This window comes from Tupaia chinensis, unplaced genomic scaffold (assembly GCF_000334495.1).
Source record: "Tupaia chinensis unplaced genomic scaffold, TupChi_1.0 Scaffold147099_1, whole genome shotgun sequence".
NCBI classification, from domain to species: domain Eukaryota; kingdom Metazoa; phylum Chordata; class Mammalia; order Scandentia; family Tupaiidae; genus Tupaia; species Tupaia belangeri.
The window spans coordinates 30,213-35,780 of NW_006206950.1; the positions used below are offsets into that span (position 1 = coordinate 30,213).

General features: G+C 34.9%; 1 pseudogene; it reads right to left on the reverse strand.

Annotated features, from left to right (window-relative positions):
* Positions 1-5,568, reverse strand: part of LOC102471712 (vomeronasal type-2 receptor 116-like) — a 25,336-nt pseudogene that overhangs the window by 5,651 nt on the left and 14,117 nt on the right.

Consider the following 5,568-nt stretch of genomic DNA (forward strand, 5'->3'; position numbering starts at 1 on the left):
CAAAGAAATGCCAAGGAACTTTGCTTAAAACCAGGAAACAGGTTAGGATTCTGTTCAAATGGCAGGTGCATGAACCTATCAGTCTCATGTACTTCTATCTTCTGTTCTGGTTAAATTTTCCTGATTAAATTCTGGGATATAATATTCAACTCCAGACTTGCCCCTATGATTAAATTGGCCACTTTTTTAGATTTCTTATTTTCATGCATCTGTATTTGATTTTCCTGATATAGCACACCCTTGAGAACTTCTTGGCGATCTGGTCTGGTGCTGGTATATTCTTTCAGGTTTTGTTTATCTGAGAATGTTCTTGTCATTTCTTCCCACATGAAAGATAATCTTGCCAGATACAGTATTCTTGGCTGAAATTGCTTCTCTCTTAACACTTTGAATATATTTTCTCATTCTTTCTTTGCTTTTATTGTTTCTGATGAGAGATCTGCTGTTAACCTGATGGGATGTCCTTTGTAGGTAACTTGATCTTTTTCTCTTGCCAATCTTAGTATCTTGTCTTTGTCTGTGGTTTTGTTCAATCTGGGTATAATGTGTCTTGGAGAAGATCTTGTTGGGTTGATTCTATTTGGGGTCCTTTGTATTTCTTGGGACTGGATCTTAGAATGCCTCTCTAGGTTTGGAAAGTTTTCTTGTAGGATTTCATGGAATAAATTATCAATGCCCTTATGGGTCTCTTCACCTTCTGGAATGCCAATTATCTGGATGTTTGGACGTTTAATGATATCTAGTACTTCTCATATATAATTCTCAAATTTTGGGGCCATTTTCTCAGTCTTCATGGTGGATTTTTCTAGGCTAGCCATTTTCTCTTCTATGTCTGACTCTATTTTCTGAACGATCTAGTCTGCTTTTAATACTTTCAAGGGGGATTTTGACTTCCTGTGCTATAGACTTTATCTTTAACAGTTCTGTTTGAGTCTTTTGTAAAGTGTGTAATTCCTCTTTTAGATCTTGCAAGAATTTCCTCATCACCTGGAACTCAACTTCTTTCTCCTCTCTCTTTAGCAGTTCATTATCTCTCTTTTCTTCCATCTCTGATAGCTTCGACATTATGAATGTTCTAAATTCCTTATCAGACATTTCCATAATTTTCACCGAACTGCTTGTGGATGAAGAAGATTACTCTTTTCCCTTGGAGGAGAGGTATTTTCTTGCTTTCCCATATTTCTTGTGATCTGGTGGTGATATCTTGTCATCTGATGGATGGTGTGTTTCTTTCAAATTCTTGAAGTTCAGCCTGAATGTTCATCAAGCAGACAGAAGGGATCTATAATCTCTTTGTTGTTCTGTTGTGATCGCTGGTGCAGCAGATTCTGTTGATATTGAGGAATATTTTAACCCTAATAGTATTTGGATGTTTTGCTACAGTGCCCTTAGATTCATCTAAAAACATATTAAATGGATATTGGAGAGTGGAGAGACAAGAAAAAGGAAAATGAAAAAGAGAGAGAGAGAAACAACAAAAAGAAAAAAAAGACCAACCCCCCCCCAAAAAATAATAATTACTGTTTTCTTTTTAAAAAATCAAAAAATAGAAAACTGTGTGGAGTGCAAAAACATAGTTCTTTGCAGAAGCCATGCGGAGTCTTCTTCTGAAGGCCTGGCTTCTCCTGCCTGAGTGGGAGGACCAGAATGGATTATTAACAAGATAAAAGGTGGAACTGAGAGCAAGAGAAAAACTTTATCTTTAAAAAAAATGTAAAAAGAAAAAAATTACAAAAATAAGGGAAGACAGAAGCAGAGAGAGACAGAGACACAGAAACAGAGATAAAATGTTAGAGTGAGGGCTCCCTGCCACGCTAGCTTGTTTGCTGGAGGCTGAATAATCAGTAGAAAATCTTCATTTTCTGAAGGCCTGGGCTCTCCTGCCTAGTTCACAGAAGCCATGAGGAATCTTCTTCTCTAAATGTAGATTTTTAAATGGTAAAAGACTAAAAAGTTGTGTCCTTTAAAGAATATTTATACTGTATCATCATATCTTGTTGGGTAGAAAATATTAAGTTCTGAATTTTAAAATATGTAATATTGTAACATTAAATACACAAGAAAAAGTCAAATTAAACCTCATGGGCCAAGAGATAGATTATGAGAGTGGGGTTAATCCATTTCTGGGCTTCTGAGGCTAGGTGAGCACTGCTTTTCATATATGAACACAATAGATACACAAAACAAGATTATATGTATACATCTTTTGTTTCATCTAATTGCCTGAGATTATAGTCAATGATTTGAGATGTTCAGTACACTGAGAAATGGTATGCAAAGGGTTGGTAGGTGGTGTGGGGGTTAGAGCACTGGACTCTCACAGGGATGACCATGGTTCAAGTACCAGACATGGTTGCTTGCTTTCACACTGTACCCCTCTCTTTCTTTCTCTGGTAAAAATGGAGAATAAAAATAATAAACAATAAATAAAATAAATAATCCATAATAAAAATGGTATGCAAAATGACAAGAGGAAATATGAATGGTACCTACAAAAACGTGAATGATATATTAATCTATAATCTACTTGTTTTTACAGTATGCCAAATTTTAAAACTTTGTTCACAAATGATAAAGAGTTTTGGAATATAAAGAGAAATTTTTTATACACACACACATGTATACATATATATTAAAAAGTCATGGACTCCATAAAGACATAACACAGCTCAGTCAATGATGAACTGCATATATGTTAGTAGTCCCATAACGTAATAGTATAGGGCATATAAATTCCATGTGCTGTGTGAAATATCATCTAGGTTTGTGTAAGTGCAATTTATGATGTTCACAGGATAAAATAATTTTGTAAAAATGCATTTCTTAGGGACCAGCAAATGGTGCAATGGTTACATCATTTGGATTCCCACATGGCTGAGCCAAGTTTTAGTCTCAAATCCAGTGGCTTAAAACTCATTCCTGGTGCATGTGTGTGGATTCCCACATGGCTGAGCCAAGTTTTAGTCTCAAATCCAGTGGCTTAAAACTCATTCCTGGTGCATGTGTGTGTGTGTGCCTAAAATCCCAAAATAAGAATGGAGAAGAGATTGTGGTTGTGGCAATTCCCCCGGAGGCATGATTTCTCTCTTTCTCTCTCTCCTCTGTGGTGAGTGCATGTGCCCGTAGGAAAAATATCTTTAAAAGATAATTTTAAAAATTCAAAAATATACTCTCAAAAATATTTATCTTATTAAAATAGTCAACTATGTATATATAAATACCACTTCACTGATTTTATTTATTTATTTTTATTTACATTTTTTAATACATTAAATCACATTATTTAGCTTACAAGGTGATCATTTTAATATGTGAACATTTCTCCCCAGTCTGGTTGATCAAAATATAACAACACTACCTCCCTGTCTCAACAATGCTGTCTCTGTATCCCTCCCACCACTTCATTGAGTTTATTAATTGGATTGTTGCTTAAACAAACATAAGAAGCCAAATCAGGTAATAAAAACAGAAATTATTTCTATAGTTTAGAATGTATATAAGCAAAATCAGATAGCACAATTCTGGATGTAAAAGGCAAATTTTGTTTATTAATTTGTATTTTGACTGAGGCAAGATTTCAAATTTTTTTCCTAAGAATTTGCATAGGTCATGTATGTTCACAGGAGAGAGACAGAGACAAAAAAAAGAATAATTGGGAAATTAAACCTCAAAAAGATAGGTATGACACCATTTCTTCTCCTTCATTCTACTCTACAGATTTGGGCATTTCCACACACATACACATGCCAGGCATGATTTTCAAGGTACTGGATCAAAAACTAAAATGATAGCCATGTCAGAGTCCAGCACCTTCATAATGATTGCACCAGCTACCCTGTAAAATTCAAATTTATTGTTTAGTTAAAGTAGTCACACAATTTTATTTAAATACTATGTTCAGATAACTCATATGCATGTTGATTTGTGTGTGTATGCGTGTGTGTGTGTGTGTGTGTACTCAACAGTGAGAGAAAGACAGATGATGAGAGGAAAAGTGAGAAATCACTCCCCCAGAAGAATGGCACACACATCTGGCATGAGTTTCAGGTCACTAGGTCCAGGACTCAAACCACAATCACTCTGTGGGATTCCAGTGATGTAAGTATTATGCAATCTGTTGATTCCCATCTCTGTATGTATTTCATATACAAATGACATCATACCTCTTTGAAACTAGCAGATCAATTTATCATCTCTTCTCTGATGTCCAAACCTTGATCATGGGAATTCCTGTAGATAAATTCTCCTACTTTAACAGACAGCCAACTGTGATTAGGAAATTTCACAAGGTTGTGGATATCATACTGTATTGTATTTCTTTCTTCATCCAGGAGCACACTGTCAATTGGCTTTTCCTCAGAAATGGATGAAGCTGGATTAAAGGCAGGGTTTAAAAATTAGGACTACATTTAATGTAGAGTTGACAGTCCATATCTATGAAGTAATCCTATTTACACATTCACTTTTCTGTAGGGGCTCAGGTTAGTTTGAGTGGTCAGTAGCTTGGGGCTTATGTAAGATTAATTCTTAAAAAAAAAAAAAAAAAAAAAAGGAAAGGGGGGTTGTCCTCATTAAGTTCTAGTATGTTTTCCAGAGTGTAATTTGTACTCGCACTCTCATAAATTCCAAACCAATAAAATCTGGTTTGAACCAATTAGGAGCTAATCTTGGTCATTCATAAAGGGCACAACATGAGGTGAGACTCTGGGGTAGTTAAGGTGCTAAATCACATATGGCCGAGCTGGCAACTTGAGTTCTGTACCTGTAGTTTACAAAACACACTGGGTGAGGCTAAAGGTGGCAATTGTGATAAGGTGCTGGACGCCCATATGGCAGATTGTGGTTCAAATCCTACAGCTAATGACTTGCTTTCTTACTTTCCATTTGTCTTTCTCTCTGATCAAATTTTTATAATAATAAAGTAAAATTATCATTATTTTTTAATAAAGCATATATGTGTGCATGCCCAAAATTCCAAATGTAGGGAATTCTATTAAACATGAATTCCAATGGTCGTGATTACCGCACGACCATTTTTTTTAATATGGGACATGATTTCTCAATTTTCCTATCTTTGCCTGGAAAATGAACATGCCTCACCTAATAAAAATGTTTTTACAGAATATTCATTCTATTTTATTCATCATTATTAATATTTTATACTAACCAAAAAGAGACAGAGACAGAGAAAGGAAGAAAGCAAGTTGCAAAATCCGAGATTCTAACCATGGTCAGTCATGTGGGAATCCAGTGCACTTATCACCACACCATCTGCCTACCCCTTGTAGGAAAATTTTTAAAGGGCATTATATAGATAAATAGATTTAGATTCTTGATAGTGGTAGTGGTATTATAAAGGTATGCATTTCTCCAAGTTTGTCCAACTATGTACATTAAATATGTGCAGTTTTGGGATACTATTTAGACCCAATAAAGCTTTTGAAAAGGGAACAAGTATGTTTTGTTCTTTATCTTTATTTTGGACATCTTTTGATGAGTGTGATTGTCATGTGACAATACAATAAACAATTTGTGACAAAATATAAAATTAAAACTTCTAAATTCTAA